Genomic DNA, 26,875 nt, shown 5'->3' with positions numbered 1-26,875 from the left:
CGCTATTCCCATTTCAAGTGATGTGATGAGAGTAAAAACCTCATCCTCATCTGAGGAAGGAAAGGATTTCCGGTTAAAAAATACAGATATCTACGAGTTCGTTGAAGAACCAGATATTAAAAGCAGGTAAAAATCTGAAATTTCTGTGTTAGTACTTTATCTATTTAAAGTTTGGATTTAAAGATTTAAGTCATATTAACATTTTTCAGGTTAAGAAAAAGAAAAAGAGCAACAACAGTAACTGAAGAATTGAAGAAAAAAAAATTTTCGTAACAGAATGTCAAGTAAACTTACACGTAAAAAGCCCTATTAAATAAATTAATAACCAATAATAAACAAATATCATTAATGTTTTTTTTCTCATCATTATGCCACTAAATGAAATTTCAACTGTTCAAAATATCAAAATTACGCGATTCGCCAAACTGATTAAAAAAAAAAAATTTAAGAAAAAAATTTTTTTTAAAAAATTTCAAAAATTCATATTTTTGAAAAAACAAAAAACACAGTTCCAAAAATTTCAGGATCTTTTAAGATTGGTACAAGGTAGTACACAAAAAAATTTGAGCCAAAAATTTATTGTCGACGGTCAATTTTGACAATTTTCAAAAATTCAAAATTTCACAAATTGGAGATTTTTCAAAATTTTTTTTTGAATTTTTTTTTTTTAATAGCCCCAAGTATCCCCTTTGAAGTTTACCATAAGCGATTTTTTTAATTGCAATAGTTTTCGAGATTTTTAAAACATATATTTAAAAAATATGGAAAATAGTGAAATTTTGGATTTTGCATAACTTTTGAAAAAAAAATTTTTAATTTTTTTTCTTCGGCAGAACTTCGTTATAGGATAAAAGAAAACTTCTGACCAAAATTTATCCAAATCGAAAGGGGTCGAGTCCAACTATTGGTCGATTTGACGTGGAATGACCCATTTTTTAAGTCCATTATAATTTTATAAACTCTTACGTCGTCTCAAAAAAATATGATTTTTTTTTCAATCTAGTAGAACCATAATGATCAATTTAAGACCAAAAGAAAAGTGTCAACTAGCCTATTGAATAAAAAACACATTCACCTGCATTTGACCCACACTTTTAGCGCAGCTAGGCTATTCTGTAACGATACTTTGTATAACTCGCAAGTGCGAGTTTCGAATTCACCTCTTTTTCTCTCTGTCTAACACTTAGACCATTAAAAAGAAAGGAACTGCCTCGTAAACCGTTACCCTTCTGTCAGAGATCAAGAATCAATGATCTAACGCGTTTATAAAAACTGATGCTATAGAATCGATGTTTCATTGTTGTGATCGTTTTCGTCGTGTAAAGAGCTCCCTAAAACTGCCGGTTTGTGTAGTTGAATGGCATAAAAAACGGCCAAAAACTTGTAGTTTAGTAAAAGATGGAGTAATGTTTCATTTGTAAGTATTTCTACCATAATTTTATCAAATTTGTAATAAAAACCATTTCTAAAAAGAATCGATTCTTTTGACGGAACAGCAAAAAATCGATCAAGTAATCGAACATTCTATATATATATATATAGAATGTTTATATATATAGAATATATATATATTCTGTGGATAGTCTAAGGGATTTAAGGGAAGGGTTGGTTAGTCTGTGTAAAAATTACGCGTGCATGTATTGCGTTTCAAATACATAGTTGTGTGTAGTGTATGGACACAGAATATACTTAATGGTGTTAAATGTTTTTGATGTGTGAGTTTACCTCGTCCCCCACAAAAAACGACAGATTTTTTTGTTGGTGAATTTGGGTGCGAAACAGGTCCATTCTATTTATGGTCTAAGGTCTAACACGATACTATAGAATGAGAAAGATAGAGGTGAATTCGAAACTCGCTCTTGCGAGAAATACAAAGTATCTTTACAGAATAGCCTAGTAGATCTCTATTAAAAGGCATATAAAAATGTATTAAGTAATACATAAAACATTTCTCACCCTCATGACCTGTACACGCTTGCGTTACTCACAAAGAACCACTCAATTTGTTTGATGTTGGACTTTAAGTCACAGTATTTCGGTCGAGGGCTCTTCCCTGAAGATCCGATTCTCACAAGCACTCAGATTCTTACAGCAAAGATAATTGTCAGGCAATTTATAACAAAAAAATCCTTTTGATACATAAAAGTCACTAAAACTATCATTAATAAATAATACTGTAATTTTGTCTTACGAAAAATCAATAACCTACGACATACTGTAATCCAGGTCAAATGAAACTAATTGAATTTTAATAATTCATTTGATTTTCGCCGTAACAGAAATAAAAACTCATACGTAATAAAAGATTAGAAACTAAGATATTGAATAATTAATGTTTAATATTTTTCAAGAAAACTGCCTTGAAATTAAAAAATATTCGGCAAACCTGTCCTACAAACGTATATTTAAATAGTAAAGTAAAAAAAACTAAATAGTATATATAAAAGCAAAAGCTCACTCATCCTGAAAACTCGAAGACTGCTTGACGTAAAATGATGAAATTTGGCAGGGAGGTAGTTTATAATTAGTAGACATCCGCTAAGAATTTTGCGTGAGAATTAACGAGAGAAGAAACAACAAGGCCAATCGAAGTCGCGGGCATCCGCTAATTCAGAATACAATATTCATCATCATCATCATCCGGTTCACTGTTGAGCGCAAGTCTCCTCCCAGAATGAGAGGGGATAGGCCTGCTAAGCTGGCTCAATGGGAATTGGCAGACTTAACACACGTAGAGAATTAAGAAAATTCTCAGGTGTGCAGGTTTCCTCACGATGTTATTCCTTCGCCGTTTGCAACACGTATTTTTTTTTAGTCTTACCGCCAAGAGATTTACCGGAACGCTAAATCACTTGGCGGTACGTCTTTGTCGGTAGGGTGGTAACTATCCACGGCCGAAGCCTCCCACCAGCCAGACCTGGACCAATTAAGAAAACTTCAATCGGCTCATCCGGAGAACCCAGGACCTCCATCTTGTAAATCCACCGCGCACACCACAGCGCCACGGAGGCCGTCAAAAATTTAATTTCTTAAAATGCACATGATTATGTTTATTTAAATATCGATTGGATACCTTGTATAGTCCAAACTCTTTATAGATAAGTTCAAACATTCTATAACTATAAAGTTCGAGTTATCAATTTCAAGAAATCGTCAGTTGTAGACCTTTACATAGGTTCAGTTTCAGTATTTCAGTGAAGCTTTAAGCAATAACCAACAGGTGCGCAGTATAAGGTACAACACAAGCTCATTCAACGGTGGCTTTCGCTACGAACAGACGCGTTCGAACACACGCGTTCCAAATACGAACTTTCAAATTCTAAATCCGAACGTTCTGTGCCGCGGAAAAAAATAAACTGTGCTAGTGGTTTGCTGAGTTGAGAATATTGATTAAAAACTTTTTAGAACATTAAATTATTTTTTAAAAATAGAATATAGATTGGAAAACGTGATTGTGTTGTTATCGGGGATCCAGCGACAAATCCACTGAAGGTATGAATGGTGTTATTAAGTTAATTGAATTTTCAGATTGGTTTTGATATTCCAAATGGGTTGTATTTCAATGAATAGAGACACGATTGATGTGCGTATAATATGCAATTGCGTATATTGTTTTATTTTAAATGATAGGGTTTTTATCGCATTGGTGCTGTTGACACTCTTCAATTTTAAATTTAAAGCTAGTTTTTACGTAATTAGAGTTACCATCAAATTATAGCATCTATTTTAATGATTATCCTCAGTAATATTTTAAAATATAGCACCAGTTTGTATAGTGAGTATTAGTTACGGATAACATATAGCAACAATTAAAGCAATTTCTTAAAGTCCTCTCATCAAACGAAGGTATAAAACCTACGGTGAAGGTCTCTGCTAGTAGGGCTAAAGAATCCGCATCATTTTGATTTTTCCCATCTGCATCCTTAGATTTATTTAGTGGCATTGATCGGCTTCAAGAGCTCCCAAATAATCTTTAATATGCTCCCGACCGAATTGTTTTTTTTTTTTTATTCGGCCACGGCGGTCAATTTCATAGTGAGATTAACCATGTACGCAGGAGATATTATAGTGAACAAGTGTGTACTATAGTCCGATGGGAGGGGAGTCTGACCAGTGAAAGATCAGGCACAGGATCGACGGCTTTACGTGCTCTCCGAGGCACGGGGGTGTACCAACACCGCCAACTTCCCAACTCTAGGCTGCTAATAAGATTTTTCTTGTGAGAAAAATCGCAAAACGTATTATTATTGGTTCAGCTACGGACAATGAGGTACGGGGTTCGAATCCCGGGTCAGGCTCTCAAATAACAAGGGTGTAAAATGCCAAGGTATTATAACTCATAGTCTGGTGACTGGATCAAGCAGCATTGGAGCAGTGTGCTTTATATCTCCTCCCTCTCCTGTAAAAAGGGGTCTCCTGACCCACTAGTGGCAATCTCTAAAAGAAAATGGCCTCGCTAAAGCCACTTCTATATTAATTCAAGCTACGCCATTAAAGGCAAGGGATCACTTTCGCTTACGTTCGCATTCTAACCAGCGGCATCCGTCGAAGCAGGTTCTTCTTTGTGTACAAAGCTTTTTTTTTACATTTAAACACTTTATTTTGTATATCTGGACCAAAAAACAAACAATATAACAAACGAATAAAAAATAAGATGTACTCCTAGGACACAAAAAGTTGACATTTTTTTTCTTTACAAGTTAGCCCTTGACTACAATCTCATTGATGGTGAGTGATGATGCAATCTAAGATGGAAGCGGGCTAACTTGTTAGGAGCAGGATGAAATCCACACTCCTTTCGGTTTCTACACGGCATCGTACCGGAACGCTAAATCGATTGGAGGTACGTCTTTATCGCTTCATAACTATCTCTTCCAGGCAACCTTATGTTTAGGAAAATATTAAAGTGAAATATTTTGGGTGGTGTATAAAAAATATGATGAACATTCTTTCACCGGTAAAACAGGATACACGTGCAAACCAGTAGCCTGCGGTTCTTAACCATAGAAGTTATTACATACTTATAAATTGTAAACAATGGATAATTTCTTGATTGGATTGGTAATGATTCTTTAGGGTAGGTATTTATTGCACGCAAAAAAATCCTTGAAATAGTATGTGCAAAAAATAAAGAATTTGAAAACGATATAAATTATTAATGAAAATCCGAAAATGAGCTAAGTCAAATCTTAAGCAATAATGTAATCTAAGTTCTATAATCTATAGAATTTGGCACCCACTTATATATACTATACGCACTTAGATAGAAGGCGTGATAGCCCAGTGAATATGACCTCTGCCTCCGATTCCGGAGGGTGTGGGTTCTAATACAGTCCGTGAACGGACCTTCAACTTTTCAGTTGTGTGCGTTTTAAGAAATTAAATATCACGTGTCTCAAACGGTGAAGGAAAACATCGTGAGGAAACCTGCATACTAGAGAATTTCTTAATTATCTGCGTGTGTGAAGTCTGCCAATCCGCATTGGGCCAACGTGGTGGACTATTGGCCTAACCCCTCTCACTCTGAGAGGAGACTCGAGCTCAGCAGTGAGCCGAATATGGGTTGATAACGACGACCCACTTAGATATCAGTTATATCGGCCAAATCAATAACGACACACGATGTGATATTGAATTTTGCTCCCATTTTCACATTTATGTTTTGATATGATTAATATTTAGGGTAACTTTAATGTTCCCTGTTTACTATTGAACCCTAAAAAGGTCTGATTATGCATACAAGCTGCAAATATGAAATAGCTTATAAATGAACATGTATACAACAAGCTGATTCAAATGTTTGGGGTAATTCAGTGACTAAATAATTTACTGGGGTGATTACGTCAATGTAACAGTAAATATCTGCACTGGCGAAAGCGCAGTCTCCTAAAAGCTGTTGCAATGTGACAAAGAGATTGAGTTAAATCTCAACATGGTGCTATTTCGAAATCCCCGGGCTTCAATACTGTTAAGTAATTGAGTTATCTTTTACGTAACACATCAAAACAATATACTTTTTTCATAGTACAGATCTTAGATTTCTACTCATAGTGCAAATTAATATATGTCTCTACTACATAATTACTACTACTAATATTATAACCCACTTCTTTCTCTTGACTGTTTTATTTTTCGTTTATTTGTTTTGCGTACAAATAAAAAGTAAAGATATATTTAAAATAACAATTTTTTAGATTGTTAAATTTATATATACGATTTAATCCAAGTGCAAAAACCTTAACCCAGATAAGCCTGAAACTATTTTTGTCTTAGAAAGTTGCGATTTTTTTATATATTCTTAATTATTGCCTCAGTATTTCAGGAAAAATAATAAAAAAAATTAGTGTCCCTCGGAAAAGCTGGAAAATGACATCCCATATATGGGTCGGTCGGTAAAACATATACTATTTACTATTAAGTGTTGAACAATGTATGTAGGCATAAATAAAATACTTTTTATTGCATAAAAGTATTATTTATTATTGTTTTAGTAAGATTTAAGTTTTTGCGACAATTTTATACTGAATGGTAACTAAGAAAACACTCTTTAGGATGCAAACGTATATTACACTTCACGCAAATATAATTGCAGTTTTTTTTACATACTTTGCATTTCAGAATCTTGCTATCATAGTTTATAAGGTGACCGATGTTATCATGTCGTACATTTTCAAGGTGACCTTTAGGTGCAGGACAAGGTCCACGTTTTTCACACCTTCTGTATGTTTCCAATAAGGCTCTTGTAACAGATCTGCGAAAACTTAGGTGATCAAGTTCTCCACCATCAACACGAAACATTTGCCAAGAATTATGCAGCGCCATGTCAATACTATGACAAAATAAAGGGAAATACCATTTTTTGCCCCTGATGCTGGTTCTGTATAGGCCTATATTCTGGTCGAAGCGATCAACCCCTCCCATGTTTTCATTGTATATTTTGACAATATGTGGCTGATCAACGTATACATATTTTTTCAAATGTTGAGAGAAACGTCTTGTATTTAGTAAAGGCTTAACATATTCCACATTTGACGCAACGGTAACAACACTGTTATCGTTCCATTTGCAAACAAGTATCTGTTCTTCTAAACTTGCCTTGTAAGCAAAACTTCCACGGTCAGTTTTTTTGAATGCCTGGTTGGATGGCAAGGGGCACTTGGAGACTCGATTTTCACGAACTGTACCGGTCGCTTTCAAGTTTCTATTTTTCAGTTCGTGTAAAAGAGAGATAGATGTGAAATAATTATCAAAGAAAAGATGAAAAGTATTGTTAGGGTACATGTTTTGAAGAGTATTTGCATACTGTAGTATTACACTGCCACCAAGTCCAAATTTCTTGTAAACAGCTGGTAGTTGTGTGGACTGTCCTTGGTAAGGATCAAACCAAATAACATACCCTAAACGAGTAGCCCCAATCCAATATTTGTAACCCCATCTAATTGGCTTACCCCTGATGAACTGTTTACAACTATGACCGCCGTAGTAAGGAATCATAGCCTCGTCAATACTATGCATCTCTTCAACGGGTGCATTTTCTTGAAAAACAGCGTTTAGCAAGCTAAATAAAGGCCGCATTTTAGCATATTTATCACTTTCGGTCTGAATCAATGAATTGTCACAACAGTGCAAATGGTTCATGATGTATGTAAATCTGTCACGAGATAGAGATGGATTCACAAGAGAAAATTCACAATCGGACGAGTTTTCCCAATACATACGACGTCTTGGCAAGCATACGTATCCACTATAAAGTAATATTCCAATAAAAGATTTCATTTCACTGGTAGTTACATTGCCTGGTTTGTTTTTTTGAGAAGCATACAAATTGGTATATTCCACAAGCATATTTATAACTTCGTCATTGAATAATTGGTCAAAATAGTTTATCGGTGAACGTAACATATTTCTGGGGCCTTCTAAGGGCTGGAAACTAGGAAAATCATTTGGTCGATGTCGATTCCTCCATTCGTACGTTTTGTATTGCACTGATGGAGGACGAATTACTGTATCTTCTAGTTCGGCAGATGTAGATGGCATTGGCTGTTGAAGCGGCTGTTCAATACGAGATCTTTTTTGTAAACTTGCCAAAGAAATCTCGTCTTCACTCTCAGATTCAGAATCAGTCTGATTGGCATAAATAGCTTCAGCAGGTGCACGTAAAATTGAACCAGGCAGGTTATGTATAACAATATTATCCTCTTCTCCTGAATCTTCATCAGTAACCGCAGTATTAGCGGTATCTAGTGGTTCAAATGTTATGCATTTTGGGACCGGGCTATCATCATTCTCTAACTCGTTCAAAATTTCGTGTACTGATAATGGTTTTGATCTGAAACGGGAAAAAACAAAATATTCAGTTAAAACTTTTAATGTATTATGGTTGTGCCGACAGACCCATACATGGGTTCATAGAATTTGCGGCCATATAAAAGTGTCAAAAAATTAGGTTTTCAATTTTTTATTTTCAACATAAATACTGAAATGTTACTTAGTTTCTATTTTTACTTCTATATTTTTAAAATTATAACAATTAGTATATTATAAACTTACCTTTTTGAGGACATGTTTTACAATATCCAATAAAAATATATTCAATCACGTGAAACACCAAGAAAATAATTAAATCACTGCGTTACTTGTCATTACAATTAACAGTTATCTACTAAAGCTTCTAAAAAAATGTGTAACTTGGTTTAAATAAATCAAATAATGAGGGTAGATTTTTTTATTCTTACGAACCCATGTATGGGTCGGTAGGTTTATCTGGGTTAATATTAAAGTTTTTTCTCTTAAGCTGGGTTAAAAGCTTCTCTTGCGCGGTTAGCGGTTAAAAAACTCATAAAGTTGTAACAATTCTTTTACCTAGCTATTCTCTTTCATTCTCCAATAAGAATAACAAAAGCTGGTTCTAAATTATAAAAATGTTACCGTTGGCTAGTGCCAAGTTTCTTGTTGGAGAAGAAACTTGCATTTTGTTTGTAGGGTTTGGTAGTCAACGAGGAAACCTTATAGTTTCACCATTTGAAATACTGTTCGTCTGACTGCGGTTCAGCTCAGAAAATATTAGTAGTAGAAAGCTGTAATTGCACAAGTGAATAAGCACGCAGACAAAGTTTTTGTTTGCTGTCAATTGTCATGTCATAGTTGCTTTACAAAAAAAACTTTGGTTTTAATTTTAATTTTAATTATTATTAGATTCTTTTGATTTAGTTTTAATTATTTCTTTTTATTTTATTCACTTATTTAAATTTCAATAAAATGCTTGTATTTTTTAAATTATAATGATACGGGGTACAAGAGTGGAGTGGAGTGGAGTTTTTTTTTTCGGAAAGCGCCAGATTAAGTGAGATTGTGGATTAAGAAAATTTTTCATATTTTTATTTGCAAACGTACGGGGCCCCTGCACGACAGAGGCCTCGTACGTCATTGATACGGCTGATACGGCCCTAGCTACGCCCCTGAGTTGAAGCTCTTAGTTAGGTGTGGCATTTGAGTCTAACAGAAGTAGGAACGGTAGGTGCGGTTCTGTTCACCATTCAGATTTCACTTGACCCTTTTACCGTTATTCAATAGCTTTACTAATAAAATTTTATTATTATTTTCCTTAGTCCCGTAGGTACCTTACTGAGGTCTGTTTCACGGATGCCCTCGGTTTATCAGCGCACTTTCCTTTTTCGTGTGATATCACACGAATATTATAAAGGCGCAAGTTTGTGTGTAAGTGTGTTCGTTTCTTCCTCCTTTGCACTGCGGCTACTGAAGTGATTTGGATGAGGATGAGAAATAGATTTTACTTTGGATTAACACATAGGCTACTTTTCATCCCGGAAAATCCAAGGTTCCCACGGGATTTGTGAAAAACTGAATTACACGTGGACGAAGTCGCAGGCGTCCTCTAGTAAGAGGATAAAATACTGCCTATGTTATAATATTCGTATAATGATTCATGATGAAGCTTTTGGTACTAACAAAGCTTTGTTAAATCTAATAACATTCCTATCTGACGTTTCAAAAATTCTTGTATACTGAATTTGACTTCCTACTAATCGAATATCAAATCCTTTATTGTCTGATACAATTTACAAGGTCGTAGGAAAATAAATAATATAATCTGTGCCTACACTTAAATCAATCGAGAAATTAATTTTAACACAATATTAAAGAGTTACACGTGAAGTGTCGGAAAATGTCTAGGCGTCTCCTCCTGGGAGTTTTCATCGAAAACGTTGTCTAATCCCTTTGAGATAGAACAAAACCATTCCCGCGTAAAAGCCTTCTATAAAGCGGAATATTCTACCATGCATTGTGTTGTTATATCTCAAAGGGATTTTGGTGCAGCGTTTTCGATGCAGACAGGCGGTTTGACTTTTATCACCACGAAAAATATTTCGCTAAAGCCAACGCTATTCCAACAATTATCATTGCAATTTAATCTATTTACATAAAATCTTATCTTTATCATGAATTACTCAGTTTGATGAAAACCGCATGTAAATCCGTTAAGTAGTCTTTGGGTTTTTGATGCTTTGTGTTAAACTGACAGACAGAACAGAAGTGGTGAAAAACTTCGAATTATAAGATGTATTTAAACAATTTTGGCTGGTGGGAGGCTTAGGCTGTGGCTGGTTAACACCCTATGACAAAGACGTACCGCCAAGCGATTTAGTGTTCCGGTACGATGTCGTGTAGAAACCGAAAGGGGTGTGGATTTTCATCTCTCTCCTAACAAGTTAGCCTATTGTAGTCAAGAACTAACTTGTAAAGAAATAAAATAAATAAAGAGAGAAAAGGAAACTATAATTAAAATAGGTTACAACTAGCATGATGTGATCCTAAAAAGGTTTTATGCTAGGTTTAGTTATAGTAAGCTGATAATAAAAAAAATCGTAACAGAAAAGAGTACTGAGAGTTTCTTGTCAATAAAATAATTACATATTCGTTTTTTTATTATATATTTTAACGGGACATAAAACACAAGAACATAAACAAAACTGTACCAACAAAGTCATTATGTAGTATGTAGACGCATAGCTACTAAATCATATTATCCAAAGGCACGTAGATACACGCCGAAGCAGCACTTCGTCATTGTTAGCATCGGTATCCACAAATTGCAGTGCATGCGCGGGATACCTACTTACATTGTATGCATACTGCTGTGCGATTCTGGTATTTTACACTTCGACGACCTTTTCGCCTATAACACGTCTTATTCAAATTTCGATAGAGAGACATGATAGCCCACTGGATTCTACTTTCGATTCGGAAGGCGTAGATTCGTATCCGGTCCAGGGTATTATACCTCCAATTTTTCAGTTACGTGCATTTTAAGAAATTACCTAAATATCACATCTCAAACAGTAAAGAAAAAACATCCTGAGGAAACCTGCACCCCTGAGAATTTACTTATTAATTATCTATGCGTGTAAAGTCTGTCAATCCGCATTTGGCCAGCATGGTGGACTAAGGCTCTCATTCTAAGAGGAGACTTGGAGTCATCAGTGAGCTGAATATGGGTTATTAATGATGATTCGAATTTCAAAATGTTTATAGAATGCCAATACTTGTGACGGTCTTCATGGCGCAGTGGTATGTGTAGAAGATTTACACGACGGTGGTCCTGCGTTCAATCGCCGGCTACGCTGATTGAGGTTTTCTTAATTGGTCTAGCTGGGAGGCTTCGGCCATGGCTAGTTACCACCCTACCGGCAAAGACAGCCAAGCGATTTAGCGTTCCAGTAGGATGTCGTGTAGAAACCGAAAGGGGTGTGGATTTTCATCCTACTCTTAACAAGTTAACCCGCTTCCGTTTTAGATTGCATCATCACTTAAAACATCTGGTGAGATTGTAATCCTCTCTGTAAATAGAAAATTAAGATTTTAGCATTTATTTACCATTATGCTTGTATGTAGGTATAAAAACACGGTTTTCTAATTTCTTATTTAAAACTTTCGCTGCGGTACGAGGTCAATTGACCTCGCACGTCTAGCTGCTTCAAGAGTTATGGGGTCGACTGACCTCGTGCCGCACTACAAAGTTTTAGTATGAGGTCAAAAAACCTCGTACCGCACCAGAGGAAAGTACAGAAAAATTAGTACCGCAGCGAAAACTTATTAAGATTATTATTCCAACATAATTGCCAGCGTCTCCCGTTGTTTATCTCAAACTTTGGGTGACAAAATATAATCAAGTAATCCCCGTTAGGTAGAACTTGAGAGACGCTTATTTTAATGAGGGTAAATCGTGTTTCCTCCATGTAAATTACATTTTATATTTTAACACTTTGGTGTTCTGATTATTATTTATTATCTATACTAATATTCTCAACTACCTACGTATACTATAGAACGCTGCACTCGAAATTATAGACGAATACGTATACCTAGGACATATGATCCAGTTAGGTAGGTCCAATTTCGAGAAAGAGGTGAACCGTCGAATCCAACTCGGCTGGGCTGCATTCGGGAAACTTCGCGACGTCTTTTAGTCCGAAATTCCTCAGTGCCTGAAGACAAAAGTCTTCGAACAGTGCGTGTTGCCAGTGATGACCTATGGTTCCGAGACTTGGTCGCTAACTATGGGCCTCATAAGAAGGCTCAGAGTCACATAGCGGGCGATGGAACGAGCTATGTTAGGAGTATCTCTGCGTGATCGAATCAGAAATGAGGGGATCCGCAGAGGAACCAAAGTCACCGACATAGCTCAACGAGTTGCGAAGCTGAAGTGGCAATGGACGGGGCACACAGTTCGAAGAGCCGATGGACGTTGGGGGTCCCAACGTGCTGGAATGGCGACCCCGCACTAGTAAGCGCAGTGTTGGCCGGCATACCACCAGGTGGACTGACATTAAGCGAGTCGCTGGGATTCGCTGGATGCAGGTGGCTCAGTATCGTGATGTTTGGGAGTCCCTACAAAAGGCCTATGTCCTGCAGTGGACGTTTATCGGCTGATATGATGATGATGATGATGATGATGATAATGATGATGATGATGATGATGATGATGATGATACTAATATTAGAAAGGGGTAAAATTTGTGGTACTGTAGGGGGTAATCTCTGAACTGAACCGAAAATTCTTCTGAAAGCCAATTGAGAAAGCAAATTGAGAAAATTGAGAAAGCCATGTTATTTGTGAGTGTTATAAAAAAAGCTTGGTGTTAAACTGTATCATACGACTGTGTGGTTTTAAATAAGTTTGTAAAATGGTGGTAATCAAAAAAAATAAACCTTGGCTAAGTTTGTTGTGGGCTCTTATCGGACCAAGGCGCGTTAGAAACCCTCGTAACTTTAATTTTAAGTTTTCGACTATTATTACCACCATTAGATTAAATTAAATTATGACATAATCCTGACATTTCAAAAGTGCTTGTAAATTAAGCCTAATTGAAATAAATGAATTTTGAATTTTATAGGCCAAAGAATTTAAAATAGTGATCAGAATAGAATAGAATCGAGATCATAAACAGTACTCATCAAGAAAAGCTGTAGTATAGAATAGAAAAAGAAAACACAGCAAATTGTTTTGAACTTCAGCATGGGTTAGGTAATCACAAATATTACTTATTTACTGCGAAATCCACTTTCCACCCGCACGAGACCGGGACGGGGTAGAACATCCCCTAATATAAATCAAAAGGGTCCGGGCCCGAAATAGAACCCTATGACGACAATTTTGTCTGCCAACAATCGGAAATTTTATTTTCCGTTGAAAAAAAGCCAATATTCTCGAGGCAATGGCTTCCGTAATTAGATTTTGATCAAATTGGGAATAAAAGAAGTTTCTAGTAACACCTATATTTGATTTGAAATGTTACCTGGAATTAAGAATATCTTGTTCAACTCTAGTAGAGAGTTCTATTACGTCAGGATTACATTAATTATATCGTGGTTTTGACTGTCTAAAATATTCTAAATCAAAATATAAAAGGCACGCGAGAACACAAGTTCTCTAACAAAGTAAACTACTTACTAAAAAGTTTCAATAACTCCACGTAAAGGTTGAGACCCCAAAGCCAAGAGTTCATGGGTTTGATACCTGCTCGTTAAAACTATTGTTGTACCCACCTCTAACATAGTTTTACTGGGTATTATTCAACAACAATCAATCAAACAACAGATACTAAATATTGAGAGTAATTGTTAAAATTCACCGCGGCTAGTTGCCTCGACTGGTGACAGAAGGGCTGGCTCATTTTTTGCGCAAAGGTTCAGCCTGGCTGTCCAGCGCGGAAATGCAGCCAGTATTCTTGCCACCATTCCACGTGGGCATTATTTGTAATGTTATTAGGATAAGTTAGCTTAAGTTCCTTATTGTATTATTTCTCAATAAAATAAACCCATTTATAAAATCACACTAATATTATAAAGCGAAAATGTGTGTGTGTATGTGTGTATGTATGTGTGTGTAAGTGTGTATGTTTGTTCCTCCTTTACGCTTTGCTTATGAAGCGATTTGGCCAAAATTTGGAATGGAAATAGAAATAGATTTTGCTCTGGATTATCACATAGGCTTCTTTTCGTGAAAAACTGAATTCCACGCAGACGATGTCACGGTCGTCCGCTAGTAAAATATAAAGTAAAAGTGAAAAATACAATTTGATTAATCGATGATATCGAAACGATCAATTGCTCATCGAAATTACGTATCAGTACGCTAACGAACTGATTGAGATCTACTGAAAAAAATCATTTGCGAAATACAATATAGCAGTGTAAAATACTTGTTAACGAGAAAATGTACAATTTAATTATATTGAATAGCTGGATGGCTAGTTCGTCGAAATTTCATCGAAACAACGTATCACTACCCACGAATCTTTTTCAGAGAATATCCATTCAGCAATTCGTTTCGGTGTCGTAATTGGTAGGTAAGTGTAATTGGTCAGTAATTACGTCGCTCTCAAAGGTTATGCAATGAACACACTTATAACATTCGATGCTATGTCATATCGACTCTACATTACCTCGATATAGAGTTGCGACTTTAATTAGCATAAAAACTTTTTTTATTCTAATGTATAAAAACAATAACAAACGTATTACATTTAAGTGTTTTCCTTTAAAATTGAACCTTGTTGTTTTGATTTGTGTGTGTTTGAGTGAAAAATATGAATTTGTTAGAGAGTAATTCTGCCGCTTGAATGTGTAGGTTTTTTGTGCAATTAGATAGCTCGTTTTTATTCATCTGATCGAGAGAGCCACGACAGAGAGAGTGATATTGTCGATGCTGTCGCTATTGGTGGACCATATTATGTCTTTTATATTCAAGAGATATCTCGATATCTCTTGAATAAAAAAGACACCTTCTAAAGTCTTAAAAATTAAACTAATAATCATGAAATATTCCTAAAATTGGCTTTGAGTATTAAATGTAAAAAGAAAATTTCAACAATGTAGTATTGTGTCAGATTTTTTTCTAATAGAACAGTTTTATTTTTATTTTCCGTTGACATTGTTAGAAGTAGACATAACCCCTTCCAAGTCTGACGATTATATCAATGTGTATCTACCATTAAAGTATTTCGATATTCACTTAAATTCACACTTTTTGAATTAAAAATTGTTTTTATTCTGCTCCCGAACTTATTTGAATGTAGAATAATTTGAATTAAAAATATATTAAGAATCAATGATAAATTCTCTATCCCGCTTTTGGCGAGAATAGTTGTACGAATGTCATTTTGTTTATAAAATCATTATTCAAACCTGTATAATCTATATGGTATTGCCTTGTATACTCGTATATATGTTTTTGTCAGTTGAAAACCCAGACTGAAATAAAAAAAGAAGCTTTATTTCTTTACAAATACGGACAATTTTTTAAAATTATTACTAAAGATTACAAGTTTTACAGATTGTTAGTGGGTTTATTTATTTATTAGGTTTATTAACAATCACTTACACTAACTAAAATAATAAAATGTAACTAAATTATAAATCACTATAAGTGTAGTGATTATTTACAAATAAACACAGCATGAAATAAAGAAGAACAGTATTTATAAGATAACTTAAATATCACAAATAAAGGACATACACACTAGTATTATTAACTGAAAAAAAAGAAAAATGAGAGAAAAAAAAAATGAAATAAGGTGAGCACATTTTAGTCATAAAAGTACTATTGTAGAGATGATTTTTTTTCCGGAAACTATATAATGATTCAGAGTAAATGTTAACATTAGAACTACTAGGTATTTTTTTTGGAGAATTGGCACCAAGGACAGTTCTTCGTTACGGAGGATGTAAAGGAGTGATTGGTTTTCGTGGATTATAGGGAATCCTAAATGTATTCATAGATAATAATTGAGCACAATCAATCTATGAATTTATTTTTACGTATAAGTTGTACTACGTTACCTACGTTACCTAAGTTGTCCTACGTTGTTCTAAGGAATGTATTTTAAAATAATTTAACCTTTCCTTATATGAAAAGCTTCTTATAGCTTTGCCGATACTGGATGCTAAGTGCCAGTGGGTTAGTTTATATTCTCTAAATATTTTATTTATGTTATGTTAGTAGTGTTATTTTATTTTTAGTATTATTATCATTTTTATTAGAACTGTATGTTGAAAATCCACACTGAATGTTGGTAACTATGTAGGTAAAATATTTAAATAAACTTATTTCGAATTTTATCACCTATTAAGTAAACAGTGACAAAGTTGCATTAATCTATTAAACAACATAATTCCAAAGTTTACTCTAACCCCCAATGAATGGGCCGCGTCGACAGTAAAGAATGAATCGTGCGAAAATTCATTACACGTTACAGCTACCAGTCAGCGGGGATTCTGTGGAGTAACCAGAGCTATTAATAAACTGTGGGAGCGTTTCAAATAAAATCCCTATTAAAATGGCTGGCATTAATCTTTAAAACTGAGAATGTTTTCTGTTTTTATTTTATGTATGTTTTAACTGCGGAATTAGTTTTTTAATGTATACAGTATTTACGTAAAAGTTAATTTTTTGTACTAAAAATATTTTGTTTCAAAATATTTAAGTGGAATAATTTTTTAAATACATCACACATTTTTGTGTATAGTTTATTTTTTGGAAAGCAATTTTCCAACTAAACTTTAAAACGGTGCTGCTCTAATAGGATCTTACCAATTTTGGCTAGGCAGGGAGAACAACACGAGTTAATCGATTGTCAAGGAATTCCTTAACCCTACGTCCTGTGATTACAAGTCCAGGACTCTGATGGGAGTTTTTCTCTCTATCATGCGATGGACCGCATGGTTAATCCATGGAATGCTAAGATATCCGTCTCTCTTAAAAAAGTCGAGATAATAATATTGGGTGTGTGAGGGCTCCAAATATTTTTGATTCCTTGCGAGTGTTAAAATATGCAGCTTATGTGGACGTATTTTACGACTGTGGTCATTTATAGGTTTTTTTTTTCACTCCGAGGGATTGCAGTGTATTATTTTATCTTAACAAATATACCTTTATTGCGTACCTGAGAAAAAGGCTCGCGAATTATGGATCAAACGGACTAATGGTTAAAAAGTTCAGTTATTTATTTTTAAGGTACACTAAAATCAATAACTGTATATGTAAGTATATGTAACTGTATTATAATCATCGATATAAGCAAAAAATATGTTTTTTTTTCTTTTTTTATTCACATCACTCTAAAACTACTATTGTACCTAAATGTAAATTGGCGCGATTTGAGATCATAATATGAAAATGGTTACAGAATACTTTTTTTTGGGAAAATAAAATCAAAAGGAGGTGAAATAGGGGTTGAAAATTTGTATGGAAAGTACTACCAGAATATTACTAAAAATAATGTAATTGAAGATATTTCAAAATTCTGCATTATAAGGGGTTAAAAAAATATATACGGTCGAATTGAGAAACCTCCTCCTTTTTTTGAAGTTGGTTAATAATGGGGTAAAGTTTTCATTAATATAAATCGTTCTTGTTTTGAGTTATATTTTTGGAAAATTGGCTATGTGTACAAAACATGCGAAAATATAAATAGAAGGGGTTGAAATAGGGATTGAAAGATTGCATCGATTACTAAGCGGACGAAGTCGCGGGCGTCCGCTAGTTACTAAATATATTTTAGGGTGCAGCCATGCGTTGGTATATTGAGGTACCTCACACACAGTAGGCTGCGGTGGCTTTTATCGTTCGCTTGTCACGAGCACGAACCGCAAAAGACGCATGCACCAAACGTCGCTTCTGTAGTAGGTATTTGTACTGTAAATAAATAGCTCATATTCCATAATGCTCTTATTTTAAAGTATTTGTATGATTTGGTATTCATTGGTATGTAGGTTACAAGTGAATAATAAAAAAGTCGGTTGTAAAGTGAATAATAAAAAACAACGTCATAAGAAAATACTGATGGAATGGTTGCATTTTTCAAAAGAAAATGTTTATTTTTCTAAAAATACTGTTTATTAATCTTCATAGCCGTGATAGCCCAGTGGATATGACCTTTATGTGTGGGTTCGAATCCGGTCTCCGTGGATGCACCTCCAACTTTTCAGTTGTGCGCATTTTAAGAAATTAAATATCACGTGTCTCAAACGGTGAAGGAAAACATCGCGAGGAAACCTGCATACCAGAGAATTTCTTAATTCTCTGCGTGTGTGAAGACTGCCAATCCGCATTGGGCCAGCGTGGTGGACTATTGGCCTAACCTTTCTCATTCTGAGAGGATACTCGAGCTTAACAGTGAGACGCATAAGAGTTGATAACGATGTTTTTGGTATTCATTGGTATGTAGGTTACAAGTGAATAATAAAAAAGTCGGTTGTTTGTAAAGTCGGTTTTCTGACGATAGTTAAACGTGATTTAATAATCTTCATAGACCAGAATATACTTTATTTCTTGTAAAAAAGTTGGCAACCCTAGAGCGAGGGAACGACGCATGACGTCATCTTTTTTCGGATCAGACGGCTCCATCGAATTATAAGACGTTGTCAAGTCAAAAAACTTTGAGTAAGTGCGACACAAAATGATGATGCCTGCATTGAACTGATTTTGATGACATTTGGTTTAAGTAATAGAGATAAATACCAGAAATGAAAGTTTTATCGCAGGATCTATAAACATATCATGAAGACAAAGTAGCGGGTGTCCATTATTGATTAAAACATTGTATAGATACAATCTGTCTGCTTTCGTTACGTTAATTGCTATTGCCGTCACGATTTGTTATATTGTAACATACTCCAGCCTATATTTAATGTAGATACTCGTAATATAGATGCCTCTAACGTTATATTAGTAGATAACTATGTTTGATATCATTGCAATAGTAATGCACGTCATTCGTGTATTCATTTTCAGTAAAGTATTGTTTAGGGTGTTTTTAAATACAAATACTTGAATACAATGATGGATGGATGGATGAATGATGGAGTGCAGCTAGGCTATTCTGTAAAGATATTCTTTTATCTCGCAAGTGCAAGTTTCGAATTCACCTCTATCTCTCTCTGTTTACCACGACATATAGAACTAGCTGACGCTGCGCGGTTTCACCCGCGTTGTTCTCGTTTCTGTAAGAATACGAGAATAATATATAGCCTATAGCCTCGATAAATGGGCTATCTAACACAAAAAGAATTTTTCAAATCTGATCAGTAGTTGCTGAGATTAGCGCGTTCAACCAAACAACTCTTCAGCTTTATAATATTATTATAGATGAGAAAGTTAGCTGCGAATTCGAAGCTCGCACTTGCGAGTTATACTCAGCATTGAGAATAGCCATGTCTTAGTTGGATCAAGTGTGTCTAGAGATGCCTAATCACTCTTTTCTTGATGTTCAAAATAAAGGTTTACCTGCAGGTTTTTGGAAATAAATGGGTTGAATTAACCTCACTATTCCGCAGCAGGTATCCAGTTTTGACATGACAAGCTTGAGACTACATTAAATACCAACTTAAAATTGTCGAAACAATAGTAGATTAATAGGATTAATAGGCCCGAGACGAAGGCGAGGGCCGCCTAAATAGAAACCGAGTCTATTATGGGTTTAGCCCCACGTGTTACACTCTGCTTTTCACTACGATTGCGAGAAAATAAAATACGTTAGTACAATATTCAATGATTTATTTTAATTGAAAATTAAATATACAAAGTCTACATTTTTGGATATTATGCTGATAGATGCTTTTATCCAGTAAATAATTTCCGACTACTTTGAAGATAAATAATAAGTATGTAAGATAAACGTGGGAGATAATAGTTTAAAAAACTCCTTTCGTAAGTGAATCCATTCGTTGTTGTTTTCTCCACTTATAAAATTTTTCGTAGGTAAGTACCTATTTAAGTAAATGCGTCTAGACTTTGATGGTAACAGATTGAAAATTTCATCCATCTCCAAATTAGGATCACCATTCTCACTAGATAAAGACAATAATAACAATTATTGTTGAAAAATATGTAAGTTATGGTCACAAATTGACAATGAATTTCTGAAAAAAATCAAGTGTGTATTATTCACGCCAATTGTTTTTTAAATTCTCGCTTTTTAATTTTATTTTTTTCTTATGAGAAAGAGGCAAAGGATGTCCCATGTCTTCAAATCTCGCTCTATTCGCAACTCAATAAAAATTAAATAAAAAAATAAACGCATTCCACAGACAAAAACGCTGCATTTCATTCCAATTTAAAGTTTTTTATTTATTTTTCAAAACAATCAGTGCCTTACCTATAATGACTCTATTTTCGAATAAAACCTCCTCCGTTTTATAGTAGACTAGTACTTGGCTAGTACTCGTAACAGACAAGAATTTAAAAAACAAAATTACTTTAGCCCCTAGAGGCTAATATGCTTGTTTAGCCCCGCTGTGGAGTGGTAATATGACAGTGTTTTTGAGCAAGAGTAGTGAAAAAATTGTTTTTAGTCAATTATAATTTAGTGGTTCTAATTACGCTACTAAGATTCGATTCACATTATTATAAACGACAAGTTACATGAAAGCTTCTAATAACAAAATCCTAGTAATATTAAAAACGCGAATATTTGTATGGATGTTTGTTACTCTTTAACATCGCTACTACTGAAGCGATTGGGCTGAAATTTAAAATGGGAATAGATTTTACTCTCGATTAACACATAGACTACTTTTTATCCTTTTACCTGTCTGGATAATATATTTTATAATTGTGTGCTTGAGAGAAAGAAGATAATAAATAAATTAAGCTCTGATCATAGTGGTCAAATAATTACTATCTTAAATAATAAAACCAATAGCAATCAATGGGTAAAGTGTAGGCCAATAACTGAAAGTAAATTAAAGCGATTCAAAAACACAATTATTTCTAAAATTCCAAGTCTTGCATTTGAAAATAATCATCCAGACATGCTCTTTGGTACACTTTTCAAGACAATAGACAGAGAGTTTAGTAAAATTTTTAACTTTAAACGCATTAATGCTAGCCAAAAATTAAAGTTTAGCGAATGGGCTACTGTAGGCATTTACAAAAGTAGAGACAAACTGTACGAGTTGTACGAGGAAAAACAATATACTCAAACGCGAACTTATTTAGATTATGTCAAAAGTTACTCAAAAATTTTCAAACGTGTTTGTATTCTTGCGAAATCGTTACACATCAAACAGAAAATAATTGAGTCTGAGAACAAGATACAAACCACCTGGAATATAATTAATAGAGAATCAGGAAAAATCAAACCGCGGGATATCAGTTTTGAATTAATTGTCAATGACAAAAAGGTAAACACTGATATCGAGGTTGTTAATGCCTTTGAAGATTTTTTCCAGAATGTTCCTATCTTGTTAACTGATTCACTAGATTCGTCTGCTACGGAAGCCCAGAGACTATTAAGAGGCAATGTTAAAGAGTGCAACGTTCTTTTTGAATTTCACCACATAACTGTATCAGACATTAAAAAATCTTTCAATTTGTTAAAATTAAAAAGAACCGGAGATCTGTGGGGCATGTCAGTGAAAGTAATATCTAATATAATTGATGTAATTGCTCCCCACTTAGCCATTATTTTTAATGAATGTGTGGACTTAGGTATTTTTCCGAACCTAATGAAGCATGGCAAATTGATAGCACTTTTTAAATCAGGAGACAAATCAGATCTTAATAATTATAGACCGATTACAATATTGCCAACACTTAGCAAGGTCTTTGAAAAAATCATATTAAATCAACTTTTATGTCATTTTAATTTAAATAACTTGTTTCATCCTGAACAGTATGGTTTTACAAAAGGTCGCAATACAACTGATGCAGGGGCTAAACTTTTAAAACATATTTATGAAGCATGGGAAGGTTCTAAGAATGCTATTGGTGTGTTCTGTGATCTGTCCAAGGCGTTCGATTGTGTTGACCATAACACCCTTCTACTCAAGTTAAGCCACTATGGCATCAAAAGTGTTGCACTCGATCTCATTGCCTCTTATCTCAGTGATAGAACGCAGAAGGTATGCATAAATGATATAAAGTCGCACGGTTCCACTACCATAATGGGCGTCCCACAGGGTTCAATTCTGGGTCCTTTTCTATTTTTAGTGTACATAAACGATTTACCATACCATGTCAGCGGCATATGTGAGATTGTACTGTTTGCTGATGACACATCCTTAATTTTTAAGTCCGACAGAAATAAAGATAACTCTGACGACGTAAACCGTGCCATATCGCATGTGTCGCATTGGTTCACTGCAAATAATCTACTTTTGAATGCCAAGAAAACTAAATGTATTGAGTTTTCATTGCCAAATGTTAAAAAATTAGATAAGTCTATAATGATCGATGGTGAAACACTGGAAATGGAGAGTTCCACAGTTTTCCTGGGAGTGACCTTGGATTGTAAACTTCAGTGGGGTGCTCATATAGAAAAACTGTCTGGTAAACTTAGCTCAGCGGCATTTGCCGTGAGAAAAATAAGACAGTTTACTGATGTTGATACAGCTAGGCTTGTTTATTTTGCGTACTTTCACAGCGTAATGTCTTACGGTATTTTATTGTGGGGCAAGGCTGCCGATATACAATCTATATTTGTACTTCAAAAAAGAGCAATTCGAGCAATATATCAATTAAAATCACGCGAGTCCCTTCGTCAAAAGTTTAAAGAAATAGGTATACTAACAGTAGCCTGTCAATATATATATAACAGTATAGTATATGTAAGACAAAATATTAATTTGTACAAACGAAAAGGAGATTTAAACCCACGTCTTACTAGACACGGGCATAAGTTAGTTATTTCTGCATATCGTCTCCAAAGAGTAAAAAAATCTTTTGTAGGTTTGGGTGTACTCTTCTATAATAAGATCCCCAAGACTGTGATGGACCTGCCAATGCATAGCTTTAAGCAATGTGTTAAAAAACATTTACTTAGTCGAGGGTACTACAACATTGATGAGTTCCTTAATGATAAAGATGCTTGGAGGTCGTTGGATCAGCTTCCACCTTCACACAGAAAGTAAAACTATAAAAAATGTAAACAGTAATTGTTATTAATTGTAAATTATAATACTGTATGACTTTTTCAAAAGAGCAACTGTTGAGTTTCTTGCCGGTATCTTCTCAGCAGAACCTGCCTTCCGAACCGGTGGTAGAATCTTTACAAATAGTCAACTGACGTGTCAAAAGTGCTTGTAAACTGAGCCTACTTGAAATAAATGATTTTTGATTTTGATTTTGATTTTTGATCCCTAAAAAATCCATGGTTTCCTGAGATTTGCGATAACTGATGATTTTGATGATATGAATGTTTATTACTCTTTCACGTCTCGACTACTGAACCGAATTAGCTGGAATTTCGTATTGAGATATATTATAGCATAGATTAACATATGTGATACTTTTTATCCCGAAAAAATCCATGGTTCCCGAGGGATTTGTGAAAAACTAAATTCCACGCGGATGAAGTAGCAGGTGTCCGCTAGTGTTTAATATTATACCTTTGAATTGAATACGAAATACGTTTTTATTTTGCATAATACTTGACGAGTTTTTTCCCGATTTTTACCCGAAGCTTACGAAGCGTCTTGAAAGGAATGTGTAGGCAAAAGCTTTGTGCCATCGCTCTTGACCTTGTTACTCCACTTATAGAACTCCCGTTTTGTATTCGTTTTGTGAAGGGAATTTTCTTTCAATATACCTCAGGTACCTCTTATGTTAATTAGAGTGAAGGTAAGATGTTTCTATATTCTACCAATTGATTACCAATATTATCTTAATCTATACTAATATTTCATCCGTCAATATATTGTATCCGTGATAGCCCGGTGGAAATGACCTCTGCCTCCAATTCCGGAGGGTGTGGGTTCGAATCTGATCCGTGGCATGCACCTCTAACTTTTCAGTTTTGTGCATTTTAAGAAATTAAATATCACGTGTCTCAAACGGTGAAGGAATAACATCGTGAGGAAATCTGCATACCAGAGAATTTTCTTAATTCTCTGCGTGTATAAAGTCTGAGCAGACGTGGTGGACTATTGGCCTAACCCCTCTCATTCTGAGAAGAGACTCGAGCTCAGCAGTGAGCCGAATATGGGTTGATAACGACGAACGAATCATTAATTACCAGATAACGATAAACGTTGGTAACGTTGATAAACAATAATTAATATTAATCCGCCAACTAATTATGATATTTATTCGCCGTAACGTACCGTCTAGCAATATTAATAAACTGGGCAATGAAATGTCGCAGCTGTTTATATTCGTTATGCCCATGGCGTAGATTTACGTCAGCAATAAATAACTGTGTCTTCTGTAATTCATAGTATAGTTGTTCTATAACTGGAAAACGTTCTGGTTATGAATGTATTAGTTAATGGACCGAAAGCCAGCGATCATCATGACTTTTGACTGACATATGATCTAAGATCCCGTATATAAGGCGATCTTCACCGACCTGGATGAAGCAGGTGGACCTAGTGGCAGTTTGATAATGTGACAATCGCATAATTGTAAACGCGAATTTCCAAGGAATTGAAACAGCGACATCTAGTAGCACTGCTGCATAACTGTTTCAATTCCATATTAATTCGCGTTTACGTTTACGTGATCGTCACAGTTTGAAACATTGAAAACTTCCACTAGGCACTCTATTTACTAGATAAAATCTTATTAACAACTCCAAAATCACAAAAATAAACTAAAAAGCGAAAAATAACATCGTATGCGGTACCTTCTGGTCATTTTGAAGGCGATGCAAAGCCAGTTGAGTATTAATTAAAGCCTTTTTTAAAAAACACGGGAAGGAACCGTCTGAAAATCCTGAAACTTTATGATTTAAACCAATGATGTTAGAAGAAAAAAGGGGTAGATAGGTTAAATCTGATCTAAGCTAATCTTGTATGCTGGGATATTATAAAATGAGGATCCCAATATATATTGGGGCATTTTATGAAAATTGGAAGTTCGTCAGCTATGTTCCTATTACGAGTAAGTACGCTAACCAATTTATGGAGTTTGGATAGTGGTGAATTTGGGAGGTTGCAGGTTTGAAGAGACTTTTAATCGAAGGTACAAATATAAAGCGCATTTTTTTTTATGTTCATAATTTAAGAAATCATATCCCAGATCACCAGTCTCTCAGCTTAGCAGAAACCCTTCGAAAAACAAAGTTGAAGATGAAACTTTAAGGGTAGCGAAAAATTGCCACGAAGGGAAGGTGTCAGATTATAAAATCCATTTGCAAAAATGCATCGAATTCCACGAATATTCCATAATTTATAAATCTCTCTAATATGAAAATTTTATACCAAGCATTAGAATATTTGAAAGCGTATTTTCACATTATTTTCTATTTATAACTCACGTAGCTTAACGTTTACTTAAACGTTAAAGTAATATTAAGATATCATCAAAGGAATTCCAAGATACCATTAAAAATATAAAACCATCTTTGCTCCCATACACTCGTATCTACTTAGTAATTCTCATATTTTTGCACAAAGGCTACCCTATAACTCTACTGGTAATTCTATCAAAAGCCTTTTTGAAGATATTATTTTATAAAAATGTACTGCAAAGTTCAAGTGTCTTTGTATCGAAGGGTAAAAATGTCAATGTAACAGCGCTAGGTGTACCCATGCATAGCATTGCCTCTCTTATTATATTACATTCGTGCACTGATCCGTTTTCTAAAACATTTTATTTATGGAAAAAGCTCTGTAAGAATATCAAACTTCACAGTTTATGTTAAAAAAAGATACGGTTTATTTAGCAGCAAACACATAAATTTCGATGTCTACTTCCCATAGAACTATAAAATTTGCAAATAACATTGTTATAGACTTTCTCAAAAATTTCAAAAGTCAGAATTTCGGAATTCGATTTATATCCTATATACAGAACCCTCGATAAGCGAATCAGTTTCGTACTTCGTAGGTACGTATCCAGTTTTTCATTTTAGAGTCAGAAGAGTTGAGAACTGAATTACTCAGAGAGACCGCCAACCATTGCTTGTACTAATAATCAAATCATATAACGATCGTAGCGTATTCTTAGACAGAATCCTGAGCCTAGTGAATTAGCTTACTGGTTATTTATTTTAGTTAGTTATTAAGGTACTGTTACAAATGCTCTAAAATAGCATGCTAAAAACGTGCTATTAAGTATGCTCCATACGAGCATTCTTATAATCAGTTTATATTTGCTATCAATAAGCATGCTATTTCTAAGCATGCTCAAAGCAAACATTCCAATTACACATGCTAATTTGTATCTATCGCCCTCTGTCTATAGTATCGTGTTAGACAGGGAGAGATGAAGGTGAAGAGAATACAGAATAGTGATGCTGATCGACTAGCATACTCAATAAGCAAACCTGTTCAGACGCGCTAAAAGCAGGCCCTTTTCCACCCGCGCAGCAAGTAGCATGCTCATAAATCGCACGGCTGTTGATTCTTGAGC

General features: G+C 34.7%; 1 protein-coding gene across 2 annotated transcripts in view; it reads left to right on the top strand.

Annotated features, from left to right (window-relative positions):
- The first annotated feature begins 3,246 nt into the window (after nt 1–3,246).
- The window catches only part of LOC112058447 (5-hydroxytryptamine receptor 2A), a 112,761-nt gene continuing 89,132 nt past the window's right edge, over nt 3,247–26,875 (top strand). For both annotated transcript variants that reach the window (XM_024099304.2, XM_024099295.2), the window contains exon 1: nt 3,247–3,492. The gene's annotated coding sequence lies outside the window, so the exon portion shown is untranslated. The remainder of the gene's footprint in view (nt 3,493–26,875) is intronic.

Source organism: Bicyclus anynana, chromosome 4 (genome assembly GCF_947172395.1).
Source record: "Bicyclus anynana chromosome 4, ilBicAnyn1.1, whole genome shotgun sequence".
Lineage (NCBI taxonomy): Eukaryota > Metazoa > Arthropoda > Insecta > Lepidoptera > Nymphalidae > Bicyclus > Bicyclus anynana.
Note: the sequence above shows the minus strand (reverse complement) of the source record. Positions and strands in the feature narration are given on the sequence as shown.